This window comes from Geospiza fortis, unplaced genomic scaffold (assembly GCF_000277835.1).
Source record: "Geospiza fortis unplaced genomic scaffold, GeoFor_1.0 scaffold10, whole genome shotgun sequence".
Lineage (NCBI taxonomy): Eukaryota > Metazoa > Chordata > Aves > Passeriformes > Thraupidae > Geospiza > Geospiza fortis.
Genome location: NW_005054326.1, coordinates 1,165,961 through 1,181,157, shown reverse-complemented (window position 1 = coordinate 1,181,157; position 15,197 = coordinate 1,165,961). Strand labels below are relative to the sequence as shown.

The 15,197-nt window shown below is 44.2% G+C and overlaps 1 protein-coding gene across 5 annotated transcripts in view; it reads left to right on the top strand.

Annotated features, from left to right (window-relative positions):
- Positions 1-255: 255 nt before the first annotated feature.
- Positions 256-15,197, top strand: part of IQSEC3 (IQ motif and Sec7 domain ArfGEF 3) — a 52,181-nt gene continuing 37,239 nt past the window's right edge. For 4 of the 5 annotated variants that reach the window (XM_031057053.1, XM_031057056.1, XM_005421028.2 and 1 more), the window contains exon 1: positions 256-336. The gene's annotated coding sequence lies outside the window, so the exon portion shown is untranslated. The remainder of the gene's footprint in view (positions 337-15,197) is intronic. The other variant, XM_031057054.1, reaches the window with a different exon arrangement.

Genomic DNA, 15,197 nt, shown 5'->3' with positions numbered 1-15,197 from the left:
TGCACTTTTGCCCCATTCTCCACAGGTTGACATCAGAAGCAGAACAGGTAAGGTAAGGGAATAGAACTGTCAGTCCCCTTCTCTCTGCTGCCCTCCACCTTGGAGTAAAAAATGTTCATGTCATAATTAGACTACTTTTTCACCATCGCTGGGAGTCACTGTCCCCTTGGAACAGCCCTAAAAATAGCATTCTCCCTCGAGCTTTCTGCTGAGTGAAGGGAACTCTGACCCACTGTGGTTTGTTTTCTCTTACAGGAATGAAACTGTTTTACACCAGTTCTGTTGTCCAGCAGCTGACACAGAGCAGAAGCCTTCATCTCCAGACTCCTCACCAAGGTGGGAAATTGTTGTCAGCAAGACCTTTATTTTTTTCTACCTCTTTATCATCCATCACTGATCTTCCTGCCCCAGACAAAACTCACCTATTACACATGCCAATCCTCCTTCATCCTCCCCTCCATCCCATGTTCCCAGCATTGCTGTCCCTCTTTTCCCTCCCAGTGATTATTGTTTGTACTGTTGTGTAATTGCCTGCAAACCCCCTCAACCTCCACTCACACACACACAAAATGTTTTCTCAGCCTCTCTTCAAACATTCACTTCTGTTGAGCCACATTCATGACTGTACTTCTTCTTACTCTATGTGACACTGACACACACATGCTTCATTCTTCTCCTTCAAATTATTTATCTCACACTATGAGGTTCCTGGACACACACACTATAACATTTAAAGTACAGCAAAAGTCACCCAAAAAACTCAGGGTTCTTCACACACTCTGAGATGGGGTGAGTGGAGCATTTTCACCTGTGTCAAATTGTGTGGGCTTGCCACAAAAAACAGCTATAGACCTGTACTATTAACTTTCACCAGCTTGTACCCAGTGCAGCCAGGTGTGGGGACACCAGCAGTTCTCAGCTCTTCCTCATCAGTGAAAAATGTCAGTGCCAAGACCAAGGGGTCCAAAGAGCTTCAGAGGTACTTGAGATGCATATACTGCATTTAGCTTCCACACTTGGCTTTGTCCCTCTGTTCTTGCCCTCTCCTCCCCCTCTCATGACTTCCCGCCCTTACCTCTTACACACCTCCTCTGTTTTCCCAAGCCTCATCACCCTTCTGACAACAGCAAAGAGGTTTCTCTTTAAAGATGTCTCTCATTACACTGCTAGACTTTTACCTCTGACCTTTGGCACCTGTGTAAAAAGCCTGAGTTACTAGCAGGGCTCTGAACAGAACTAGACAGCTGAATTGCAGTAGTGAGGCTACTGCATTTTTATAATTACATCTGTCTTGTTCTACTCACTGGAGCAGACTGTGGTTTCTGATTTCCTTCCAGGCAACAGTGTGAGTGCTGGACAACTGTGAAGAGAGCAGGGCTGGGTGGGTGTTTATGCTCATAAGCAGGGTTTGGCCACACTTGGAGACAGGGTAAAGAAGGAGCTCTCTTGCCCATTTGTGTGTGAAGATGGAAGGGTTAACCCCCACGATCACTCTGTGCTGGGGGCTTTCAGGCTCTGGGGAAGTTTACATGGAAGCCCTGTCATGGCAGATGGGGAGATGCTGGCAAGGAAAAGGAGACAGCAGAGGAGGAGACCTTGGGGATTTCTGTGCTAGGGAAAGCCACCTCTCCCTTATTTCCAGAGTGAGGGGGTTTTGTTTAAGTGCTCTAGTTTGTCTAGAACTAAGGATCAGTTTTGCCATAGTGTCCTATCTTTATACCCTCATCCTTGACCCTGCCCCATTCTTGTCCCAGCCTCCATCTTGCTTCTGATCAGATGCCTTAGTTTCTAGAATGTTCTTATTCTACAAGGCTGTCAGTCCTACAGTCTAAAGCTCTAGGATCATTTTTGTCCTGTTCTTTGTCGGGCCTTCCTTTTGTCCTGCTGACTCCCAAAGGCCCTGCCTATCCCTTGAGTCCGAGTTTGCCTGCCCTCCTTCTGCTGGGATTGGACAGGTAAATTGAAGAAGGAATGATCAACTGTTTCAGTAATTTAACAACTTTGCATCTGAAGACGAGTGTGAGCCAGGAAATCTTGAATTTGGGATGAATGACAATGACCCCTATAGCATGTTGCATCTGGGCTTCTCCTACTGATCTATGCCTGTCCATTTGATGCCTTTTGTAGCTTGCCCCACACTGCAGGCCTCATGCATCCCTTACTTTTTCCCCCAGTCATTCTTTCTTGTGTCCTTGCCTCCAGATCCCAACAGCAGTCCTGAATCTGTCTGTGTGAAACACAATGTTCTATGCAGAGATAAAGATGGTTGAAGCCACCATGGCTATTTGAAAGTGAGAAAGAGGCAGAGAGTTATTAAACTCACTATTTAGCTTTTTGCTAGCCATAAAACATCTCCTAGTCTCTGCCAGGTCTTGCAGTCAGCACAGGCTTCCTTCATGTCCAAAGTTACACATACAATGCAGTGAGGAAGGCAAAAGAACATCAGAGAGGGAAAAACACAGAGTCAGCATGGAGCTGATATCCATATGGTGTTCTGGAATGGCTCACTAGGCTTCTAGGAGAAGTACATCATATCATTTACAGAGTCTGTCACCCTGCTTAAATCATGAACAGGTTCCCCATTGGACCAAGGCAGAACAAAAGTCAGTCAAGACTGAAATATGTGGGTCAGACAGCCTGAATAGGCAATCACTTCCTGGGTGAGCCAAGCATATCCCTAAATAAGCTCATCAGGGCTCCTGGTGGGAGAGCCTGGTACACAGGGGCTCCCTGTGCAGCTCTTCTGTGTCCCACTGAATGGACAGCCAGTCACAAGTGGTGCTGCTGTGAATTCTGATAAACCACCTTGGGTTTATTGTCTCTTTTCCCCTTCTGATGATTTCCCTAAATGAGATAAATCCTGTCAGAACTGATGCCACTAATAACCATCAGCCATCTAGTTTTAATTAGAGTTTGCTTCATTAATGCCCCAACTCCTCTCAGCACAGCAGATTAAATAATGTACTTGCAGCTCATTTACACAAACCCCCAAACTGCAAGGCTGAGCTGCAATCCTTTAATTAAACAGCCTGGCTGATCCCCACCGCTGCCTTGGCTCATCAGTCTAAGCCGATTAAAGAGAATAGGGACTAATAAAGAGCATAAACAGGGAAGTGACTCTCAGCTCTTCAAGGGACTTGAGATTCCAGTGGTGATCAGCTGCTCCCTCCTCCTCTAGCAGGAGCTGTACCTCAGCCCACATCCCTTCTGTCTGCGACCTGCAAGAATCGTTCTGTTTTCAGCAGAAGCCCAGACTCATCTTGTGGGACGGGAGTCCTTTGGGAGACTGAGGAAAAGCACAGCAGAGAAGGAGAAAAAGGGACATCAAAACAGTGACATGAGTGGCTGTCTGACTGCAGGAGAGACCAGCAGGAGCGGCCATACAGCTCAAGAGAGGGACAGGAGGAGAAGCAAATGCAGGGAATAACAGTTGGAGGTTGAATGCCAGGAACAATCTGGGACAAAAGTTTGTCTCTGCTTGTGGTTTGTGATGGTCGTTGTTGTTCTTGTGTGGTCTTCCCTAACATTTCTCTGCAAGATTTCTCGCTCTTTGTTTGCTGCCAGCTAAAAATGCCTTGGCTTCACATGGATGGGAGTGATTAGGAACATGTCAGTGTCTAACCACTCAACAGAAGCCAGCTCAATGAGGTGGTTCAGATTATTCCCACTCATCTTGTTCTGCTTTGCTTCACTGACTGCCACAAGCAGAGCGAGCCCCCTCCTCTCCTCCCAAGTGTGAATTCCTTGTGGGGAAGTTGCATCTCCACAAGTTTAGCAATGCAAATTTCCCACCTGGCTGCTTAGCTGGGTTGCACCAGCAATTAGCAAAACTGGTGCTGTAGGCCATGAATATTAAGAGACAGATTTGATCCCAGATTCTGCCAAAAAGCTCAAAGCCAAAGTACTGGATGAGGTGATGGCAGCAGCAGGCAGATTTCTGTTCCTGAACTGTAAGGGCTTTCCCATATCAAAGGACAGTATAAATCCTTCACCATTGTCTCCACTGGACTTGTATACCACCAGCTTCATGACCATAAGGCATCTTGCAGGTTGGGTTTCCATAAGGGATGCTGAATATCTGGTTGAGTGACATGAAGAAACTCCAAGGATGGCAGTAGGAGCTAACCCTGCTCCTTTACTGAGGTGCTGATTAGACTCTAATTTAGCCAAACCCTACAATTTCATAAAGCAACGGCTCTTTTTCTCACTGGCTTTTGCCTATTAATGGCAGGGTTTCATTCTAGGGACTTGAATAGCCTAGTAATTGCATTTCCCACTTCTCCCAGTCACATAGAGTGAAGGCTGGCATCCCAGAACAATGACCTTAAAATGTGTCCAGCAGCAGCCCAGTTCTAACGGGATTACAGACCATTTTCCTTTGTGTGAGGTAATAGGGCTGAGATTAGAAAGATTTGTTTCTATTAGAGTAATGAGAGGAAATTATGGAGTCACAATTGGAGGGAACAGTATATTCATTCAGTTGCCTTTCATAGGCTTTTCGGAGTCTGCCTCTGTGGTGCTGAATAGGAAATCAGCAGAAAATCACCTCTCCTCCTGTGATGGGAAAAGTTCTACAGAGAACTTTAAGCATCAGGGGCAGGTCTGCCTTGGCAATGGACTTGGGAATAGCACTAGAGTGCTGAAGCGTTGTGGAAGAATTGCAGATGAGACCTGACCTGCTTTTAAAGCAAAGGAGACAATTCTCTCAGGAAGAGAGAGCAATCTTCTGGAAGGGCTTGGGTGTGTACTTGGAAGAAGGGCTAGGATCTGAAACATCTTTGGAAAAGCTGGCTCTATTCATATTTTGCACACTTTCCAATAGGGATACTGCTGCTTAGATCAGAGTTAAAACATGATTAGCCACTAATTTACAGAATGTTTACTTCATGATCATGGACCAATGAAATTATAATTCAATATAGTTTAAACTTTGAACCCCTGTGGACTAATTTCTAAAGTGCCTGCTGGGTTTGTCACCATTGGCTGCTTCCTGGCAGCAGTTAGTGGTAAGGAAACATGTGAACCATTGACTACTTCTCCAAGCCAGCCTTCCTTGCATTTCTGGAGAAATTCCTTCTTGCCCCACTTGTGACTTACCAAAGTACTGAAATGGAAATGTGAATTCCACCATTCTTGCTGGAGGAAGTTGGTTGCTCCATTTTTATATGTGGGAGGCTGATAAGTGGATGGACAGATTTTGGACAGTTTGTTCAAACCAAACCTTCAAACATCTTTCTAGATAGCTCTCCGAGCTGCATGACTATGCTGCACCCTCAGCAGCACATGCTTAAAGCCCAAAATTTGATTTCATTTACTTCTGGACAACTCTGTCTCTGACTCTTCATGTGTCTTTACCTGAACTCTCAGTTTCCATTGAACATGCATTTGTTCTTTGTCCTGTGAAGTCATGTTGGAAGATGCTGGCACAAAGGAGGCATGACTTTTATCCACTGCACAGTCACAGCACCACGTCCCTCTTTGACTCCTCACTGCTGTAGCCCAGGAGCATCTCTCCTTCTGCTACAGCTCTCCCTTTACCCTTGGGTCACATTAGGTTCTCTAACAGTTAGATCCTCCTGAGAAATTCCCAAGACCTTGTCTGGGTTGTGATTGCTATGTCCCTTAAGGCTGAGGCCCATGAAGTTGTTGAGAACTGAACCACTCACCAAGTGGATGCTTACTCTGGACATCACTGAAGTACCTTGATAAACAGGTGGACAGTGGCTCTTTAAGCATTGCAGTTAAACAACTGAACTACTCAACATTTTATCTGAACTTGTGAAAGACTGACCTTGCCTGACAGGACAAATGCAAATCCAATTCATGAAATGGGAAATTATAATTTCTGATTCAGGATTGCTGGCAGGATATTGTATATAGAATCTGGAGGTCAGTGCTTCATCTCAGCTCAGTGCTGTTCCGTGGCTTTGGCTCAGGTGTGAAGCACAATGATGATTTTAGTCTGTATCAAATCAGATCAATAATCTTCCCCTTAAAGAAGCCTAACAACTCTGCCTAATTGGCCCCCAGCTGGCAGTGTCAAGTGCATGTTCCTACAATTAGTGCACCATGGAGGCTGAATTCTTCTCCGATTCTTAATGAGGAAGACTCCAGGTCAATCTGAACAGGATGCAGACATTCCAGTGCAAAGCAGGCCTCTACATTCATGGTCTTGTGTACTCTAAGGACAAATGACCATACACAAAGCTCATAGTCTCACTTCTTCCACTCCCTCAAAGTCCTCCAGAGCACTGCTTTTGAAAACACACATAAGTTGGAGCAACATTTCTGCTTTGCTAGCATATCCTGTTTGTGCTTCTCATTTCTTTTTCTTATTGAGGTCATGGGTACAAAGAGAAGATTTTTTTTATTGCTTCTTAACAGCTCATCACTTATTCTTCCATCCCTGCAGACTTAATAACCCTGTTCCACATAATACCATTGGAGATTGCAGGAAGCTGCAAACAGGCAGACATGGGTCAACAAAGTTCACGTAAATATTCCCCCAGCTCACAGCTTTCAGAGTTTTGATTTCAGTCTGACACAAAGATGTGAGCCAAGAGTAATGTCTAGACCCAGATTTGAACTCTTCCTAAGCTTGGGAGTGAGCAGACTCCTCACTTTTTATGGGTGTTTTGTACATTGAGGATTAGCAGCTTCAGTTGCTTTGCAGGAGCCCAAGTCCAGAATCACAAAGATGTTAAGTAAACGTAGATTTAGGACAAATATGGAAACACTCAGAATTATATGCAAAAAATATTTTAGAAAACATCCTTAACATGATAGTTACCAACAACCTTGGGAATGTCTTGCAGGGAGGTATAGTTGGGAAATCTTCTGGTACTATGACCTGGGAGGAATGGCTCTTTCTGGAAGCATCCAAAGAAACAGGAGGTCAGTTTCAGATGCATTGTCTCAGTCCTGTAGAGGAGCTCCACCAGGACATTTTGGCACTGTCTCCCACACAGGTATTTCCCTGCTGGTATTTCCAACAGCTGGCGCAGCTACTTTCAGGCAAGTGTGGAGAACATGAGGGTGGAGAAGTGAGGAATAGATTGGCTCTTCAACAGGCAAAAAAAAAATGCTTCTGGTGGAATCTGGAGTCTCCCTGTCACATTGGTTGCTTCACTTGCTGCTATCAACACCTTTCTTCAGGAAGGTGGAAGATGCTAGGAGAGAGAGGCTGAAGAAAACACACTTGAAGTATCCTATTTTGAAACTGCAAACATGCCCATCAGACACATTTTCTGAGAGCCTGGAGCTGTATCCAGCCATTGCCTGGCCACATGTTCTTCCAGCTCTTTATTTTCCCTGTTGCTTCTGTTGCTTAGGTGGGTCCTGCCTAGAGGAATTTAGACTTGGATCCAAGTGCATTTCTCCCACATGCACCAGTATTTGCTGTTTCTTGGGCCATGGTGATATGTGTGCAAGGGGACCAGTCATAGCTAACTTTACAGCTGTGGGAGCCACATTCCTCAGCTGTTGAGATCAGGTAGTGGCATTAATACTGGGCAATTCACTCTGGCTTGCAGATGATCCTCACGTTCTCTCTCCTATGCTGCAAAGAACTTCTTGTCCATGCCATGGAAACTTTTTGGTACCAGGGGAATGCAATATAAACACCTGCTCTATCCTGTGTTTTCTGTGGGATAATGCTACAGACATGCATAGGAAGAAGTTGTGCCAGCCTTGGAAATCGCCCTGTATCTAACACTAGAAAACGGGCACAGATGCTTTGTAAAATAACGGCAGATGGACGATGGTGGAGCTCACACCATTCATCCTAATCTGCTGCTAATATCATCTGACCTGATCTGCATCAGTCAAGATGCACCCACCCTCAAAATGGAGCCATTCCAGACCTTGGGTACACCAAGGTGTGCACTGTGGAACTTGACAGGTGTTTTCTTCTGTGGACTCTCTGTCCACATGCTTGTTAATGGCTTTCATGACAGAGACACACAGGGCAAAGAGATGAAAAAAAAAGGGAGAGAGACTCATTCTGACAAATTTAACAGTGCTACTGTAAGAAAAATGGATGGCAGATATACAATACAGAGAAGAAGAATAACAGGAGAGAAGGAGCAGGAAAAGCAGGAAGATAAAAAATAGTGTAAATGAAAGAAGGAACTGCAGGGAACAAGAAAATATGAGCAGAAGATAAATGAGCAGGGCCCTTGTCTGGAATAATCCTGCTCATGCCAGCATTCTTTGGCTGTGACACAATGAGACTGTGGCCTTTTATTACACATTTTCTTATAGTGTGATGCCAATCCAAAGGCCTTTGTCTTTTTGGTGCTCTGCTATACTAACTCACTGCTATGAATGTTCATATTCTGGTCACCCCTATGGAACAGGCTCTGTGCTTGGATACACTAAGCTCTCCCTTTGGAAAAACATCTCTGTGCACTAGAGTTCCTTCTCATGCACATGTCCCTGGCAGATTTTAACATGCTTCAGTGTTGTCATTATATTACAAAGGTTCTATATTGCTAGAGTTTCCTACCTCCTTGATGTTTCTTATCAGCAACCCCTCTAGGCACTAACTTTTCCTTGTCCCCACAGCAGCCAACCAATCCACTCTTTTATAACACTCTTCTTCTTATTGGCTACAGCTGTGGCCTGTTAAAATCAGGCCTGTTCCCAATCTCTGCTAATTGGCTCAGCTGCAACTCCTTAATGGGGTAAGATTACTTTCTATACTATCTTTCTTTTCTTATATTGTATCCCCCTACACTTCAGGAAGAACTGAAGAGTCTGAAATGCTGAAGAGGAGCACACTGTACAGCTGCTCAGGCCACTTTGAGTAGTTCTGCAAACAGAAGTAGATAGCGGAGGGAGTGCTTTCAAACAAGTTGGGAGGTATTTTGGACTGTTGTCTCACCTGTTCAAAAACTGCAGAACAGCTGGAGACTACTCCATGTTCTGTGAGAAAACATCATCCTGAATAAAAGTGTCATAAACAAGGTCTGAGTTCAGTGAGATTTTTCTTGTGAGACTGTGAAACCTAACTCTGGCCACATCACTTGGAAGTGTGTTCCACTAACTTTTAACAACTCCTGCTTGGCACATCGATTCTCTAGACACACACCTTTCGATTGTAGCATCATCCCACTGGAAATGAATTGCCTGGTGATTAGAGCTGTGTGTCACCTTTGTTGTGTCCCACACTGGTATGGTGCTGCTTTGCTGTAAGCAGGTTATGATGCTGTTATTGTTGTCTGGGCTGACTGCAATCCCACTCGTTCCCTCTTTTGCAGAAAGAGGGAAGATGGAGATAGGCTACCCTATGTGTACATTGCTAGTGCTTTTCTCCACATGCTTCCAGAGGTCATTGGCAAAATATAACCAATTCTTGTAATTTCCCAGAATGCACTGATGTGAGAGGGTAAGTGGAGATGCACAAACCAGAATGGTGCAGAATCATGGTTTTAAAAATTATTGCTGTGCTGTTCAGTACAACTGGATCTGATAAGGACTATACAGAATGTCCTAAAATAGAGCATATTGGGCTAGATCCTCCCCTGGAATAAAGCCATTTATAGCACCAGCCAGGATACTGCTCAACAACACAGTAGGATCGGTTGAGTCTACACAAACTTCATGGGTTTTTATGATCTTGCCCCAAAAGTTCCATGTCTAAGTACAGAGAATAGGGGTAGGAAAAATTTCCATTCCTCATAGGTAAGAAAAGTTGAGGTGCCATAGGGAAACATGAGCTTGTGTGGCCAAATGTGTAAGCTGCTAAGTCATCCTGTTTTCCAAATGGGAATTTTAAAAAGATAGAAAAAGAAATGGGGCCTCAGGGAAGAAATGTGACATGAAGTGGATCAGAGTGTAAGGAAGCAGCAGAGAAAAAATAGGTTAAACACTGGAAAAGTAGAGCTTTGTGCCTACTGCATAAGGCTGTGGGGGTGGTCACTGCATTGGGGAAAGGAGGAGGGAATGCTAACCATGCTGTTTCTATCTTGGTCTTCAGCCAAAGGGCAATGCAAGCCTCTAGATCTGAACACAGTGGCAAAGCTAAAATCTGGATAAAGCTGGTGAATGCTGTTTGCATTGTCTGTATTGAGGGGGATGGTGATTTATGGCCGTGTTCCTCTTTATGTTGAGGAGAAGAACGCTTCTTTCTGTTTGGTTTGACACAAGCAGTGACCTTCTACTGGGCTGCAGTAATCACAAGAGATGAAATAGCTGAGATACTTGAGAATAGAAACAAAATTTATCTGAGTTACACCAAGATCTACCTGTGAAGTGGCTCACTCTCTGCCTTGACAAATCCATTACCCTGATCCCTCAGGAAGGAGCCCAGAGGTGCAGTCCAACCTAGAGTCCACCACAGCAGGTAGAAAAAGACTAGAGAAGCCCTTGCCCAGGTCTATAAATGCCAAGAGCCATGTCCCTCACCCAGCTCACTGCTGGACTGGGAGAGCAATGGGCTGAGGGATATGCAAGCTTTCCTTGCCTTGTAGAGGCTCTGCTGCCTCCCAGCCCTGAATTCATCTCATTTTAGCAGTGAAATTCTATCTTCTGCATGATTGCACCGGCAGGCTTTTGTCAGCGAATTTGGTGATGTTCAAACCTGCCTCAGGGATGAGAAGCCAAGAGATCTGACTCGAAGTGGCAGAAAGACTGCTGCTGAGAAGCCAAGTTTCTCTTTCCCGGGGTGCTGAGCGGGCAGTAACACTAATGCAGGGTGCCATCTGTTCTTTCTTTCTCTAAAAGGTCGTGTTTACCAAACATTGCAGAAGCAAGAGAGGTCTGGGGTTAAAATAAAAGTAATTAAACCCTGCAGAGGAGGACCTCCTATGCCTTCAGTGTCCACTTGGTGCTCTTCACACCTCAGTGAAGCACAAGAGCCCTGTTCAAAGCAGTCACAAGTAACCTTGTCTGCAGCGCCAGGCTGTGGGACTTGTGTCTAACCTGCAGAGACAGCACAGCAACCAGCCCGGGGTGCCAAGCCCCAAGGTGTGACAGGCAGCTCAGAAAGGGGCTCCTAAGCTGAGCCTTGTGCTCTGCAGCTGGTGAAACAGGAGGCATGGATGGGAAGAGGAAAGAGGGGCGTGCCAGAGAGGTGGCCCAAGGGCCATTCTGAGGTGTCATCCAGGCACATGTAGGAACTACAAGAAAAAAACTGACAGCCACCCACACCACCCAGAACAGGCAGCCTTGCACCATGAACACCACTTCTCATAAAGTGAGAGCTGTCTTAGTTATTCCAAGCCACCCTCTGGAGGAGCCTGCCTGTCCTCTTGGAAAAGCATTACTCCTCTGGTGGATGAAATTTGCCATGCAGACCCAGGCCCTGAGACTGGTGGCCAGCCCAGTCTGAGACCTGGACAATCATCTTTGCACCAGGATGGCATGGGGTGGTACCTCAGAAACATTCAGCTCCTGTAGTGCTCTTCTGTAGCAAAAGGCACAACAACACAACACTGTGGGAATTACACAGCACATGGGGATCAAGTTTAAAGACTAAATCTGAAATTAAGGCACTGACTTTAGCATGTTGGTCCCTGTGGGATGGGAGGGTCTTGCTAGTATTATTGCATTCTCTGTCTGCTTAATGTACATCTCACCAAAAAAACTTCAAGTGGTGCTGAAAAGATGTTGCCTGGTTCAGTCCATGCTAAAGGGTGTTAAATTTAATTGATTTCCAATATATCTACTGTACCATACTGTCAAATCTACTTTACAGGTGTGTGTGTGCCAGACCTTTTATGAAATAACTAATATATTCTGGGATGGGTAATGAGCTTGGCTAATTACCATTAATTCCTCCTGGGTAAAACTAGTGTGAGAAGATGGCCTGATGCCACTGCTTTGCAAGGTGTTAAATGAATGTAGACAAAATCAGAATCTTGTTCCTGCATTTGTCTTCGTTGGGGGAGACTGTCTGAGAAAGCTGCAGCTTGGCTGGCAGGGGATGACTTGCCAAGATCAAGTTCCAAGTTCCCTGCCTTTCTGGCAGGAGAGACATTTGCCTTCCATCAGTTTCAGCAGGCTCCCAGAGAGCATTGCCTCCAAATCACCCTAAAACTTGAACTTCTTAGCAAATCAGAAGCAATTCTTTTGCACTCAGGCCCCCTGCATGTCAGGAATCTCTGAACCTTGAAAAGATCCCATAATATATTACCAAGCCTGTCTCAGCCATTTTTTTTTCCATTGAATTCTGATGAACCCATTCACCACATGTCATGGGTATCCTCAGGGAGCACTGAAGTGAAATAAACTGAAAAGGCACTTTGGACCCTACTAAGTCAGCAGTTGTTTTTTTGTTGTTAGGGTTTTTTTGGGTTTGTTTTTTTTTTTTTTTTCCTGAGCAGGGAAGCTTAGGAAAGACAGAGGAAGTACAGGCTCTTGCAGGCTTGGGATCTGGACTCCATTCTACTGGCATTAGCTAATGTTAATGCTAACTCTTTTTCTAATTCTCTATATGGTACTTTGCAGGGTTTTTTTAAATTTTATTCTGACATCTCTGAAGCTTTGAAGTCTCATATAAGTCTAAGGCCATGAGAGGCAATGAATCAGGCTACTAATCACTTACAGCAATTTAAGAACAGTATATGTACTAGAACCAACCAATCCTCATAAGGAGCACTGAGAAATGGATGCATAAAATTTGTGGTCTTTCACAACTAGTCCAGGTAGTCTTTGCCTCAGTTACAGGTCACAATCCTGCTCACTGACCTTGAATACTATGAAGAAGGCATTTGGTAAGTCATATATGGGAAACAGAAATATGGTCTTCTCCTGGAGTGACACAGAGACACAAAGAAGAGCTAAGATCAGCCTCTGCAGTACTTTTGTAACTCCTCACAGCCATAGCTTCCTTCGGTATGATTAGCTAGACCTTTTTGCATAACCATTGTACCTGGCAACAAGAACATTCTCTTCTTCAGTTTCTAAAACCACCCACCAAATCCAGAGGAACCATTGCTATTTGTTGTTACTCTGTTACTGCTCTTATTTATGTGCAAATTTTTTTCTTCTTGGAAAAGGAGAGAAGGCACAAAGAGATGAGTTTTGTGTGGTGACCACATGGGAGCTCTGCAGCTCTGGAGCGATCAGTGGCAAAGCTCAGTTTTAATTTCTTACAGGACTAACATTATTGTCCTTGAGAAGAGTGGCTCTTCTGGTCCTTGAGCCCTGTTTAGTCACTCAGCCACCCTGCAAACACTTTTCTGAGAGCTCTGAAAATTCCTCTCAGACCGTGAACTGATCCTGGTACTTGACAGTGGTGCAATGGGAATGTCTGGAGCATCCAACCTGTGTGTTCCTGCCTGCAGGTCTGCCTTGAAATGGCCTTGAGATGTTTGAGGGGAAGGGGCTGTGTGTTGTTTCTCAAGTCATGAAGTATGGGAATGTCTAAGCCTGACAGTCAAGATCCAATAGATAACCATGGTTCATCTCCACAGTTGTCAATTAGAATTGCACTTCTCCTTTCCCAGCTGGAAACAGCTCCTTTCCCAGCTGAAAACATGTATTTCCAGCAGCAAAGAGGTGATGAGGAGAGTGCAAGGAAGTGCAACATCCTGATGCTCTAGCAAGTGCAAAGCAGTTGTATCTCTCCCAGGACAGACAGTGACACAACAGCTCTGTGCACACACGTGGAGTTGGTACAGCTAGAAATGGGTATATGGCTTCTCTGGCTTGGTAATTTTGTGTCACTGATTTGGTCTTTATGCTTCCATAAGAGCAAGGAGAGAGAAAAAAGAGAGTAATAAAAAAACCTCACTATTATAACATTTGTCCTCCATCTTCTCCCTTCATCCTTCCCTTACTCTAATCCTTATATAAAATCTTCCCAAGAAACCTGTACATAAAAGCTAAGTATCAGAAGTCTGATTTACTTGTGCTAAATAAAAATATTTATGGGTCCCAGCTGAACTGTCTCAGTGAGAGCTTTGTCACCATCCTGCCTTCTCGAAACAAGCACTGGGATTCAGCTCACAACCCTGATATCCCTGTTTTGAAATGCTAGACTGGGGATAGTACTTTATATAAGCCCTGAGTCAGACTGTCTGGAGTAACCATTTCTGTTAACAAAGCTGTCTTACCTGAAACATGAGAGATGTTTCCTACAGCAGATGGAATCTATTTGTAACAGTGACTAGGCTCGTTGTAGGTCATAAAAGTCATGTAGGAACATCTAGGAAGAAGAGAACAGCTAAATTTGTAGTTTTCCTTTTTACCTGATTGCAAGTGATTTACATTAATATTGCAACTTTGAATCAGACAGAATTCAAAGAAATTCCAAACCTTCTCTACCTGATTGCATGACTGTAAAAGCTGTGCATAATGGTGGCATATGATACTTGAGGACAGCAAGAACACTTACTACAGCTGAAACTGCAGGGGTTGATGCTGGGATTCAAACTAATTGACCTAGCTGGAGTTTGGCTGGGACTTTGGGATTCACACCTTAGGCTCTGCATGGGGCTTTTAATTGTTACAGGTGGTTAGAGCAATTTTTTCATCCAAGAAACAGAACATGCAATAGCTCCATTCCCTTTTTTCATCCCACAGCCACGGAGTCTGATTGCTTACTGGCCAAGGGAAAGCAAGTGAATCCCCCTAATTTACTTAATAACATTTTTTTCCCCAGAGATCTTTCATATACTTTCCATCCTTCCCCTCATTACTTTTCCCTCTGTTTGGCTTTTTTGTTACTGTGACCATAATAGCTCTTGAACCTTCTTTTGTTAAAAAATCCTGTGTCCTACCAGTGCAAATCAACTGTGTCACTCAGGACAGAGGAAAACTCTCAGGCTTGTTAAGTTTTTATTTATTTCACTGCAGCAATGCATTTTATTTCTTTAGCAATGTATTTTATTTTTTATTTGTGGCTTCATCAGTCATTGCTACTAGAAAACCAAGAACTGGCCTTCCCAAAACACTTCCTCAGAAACAGGTTCAAGATGAGAGTAAACCTGGGAGAAATACAGGTTTGGCAAGTGGAACCATAGGGCTGTAATGGTAACATTCAGACTGCTCATCAAAACCAGTCTTTACCCCTTTTTTCTACTGCTTAAAAGTCACTGAAGTTTACTGCTGAAGCTGAAATTTCCCAGGTTTGCTCAAAGGTGAAATAAGTCTGCTTTCTTTTATGTTGTTATTGTTGTTGTTCCCTGATTTTTTTCACACTGAAAGAACTTAAAAATGGTTCAATGGTTCAGCCATTTTTATGAATTTTT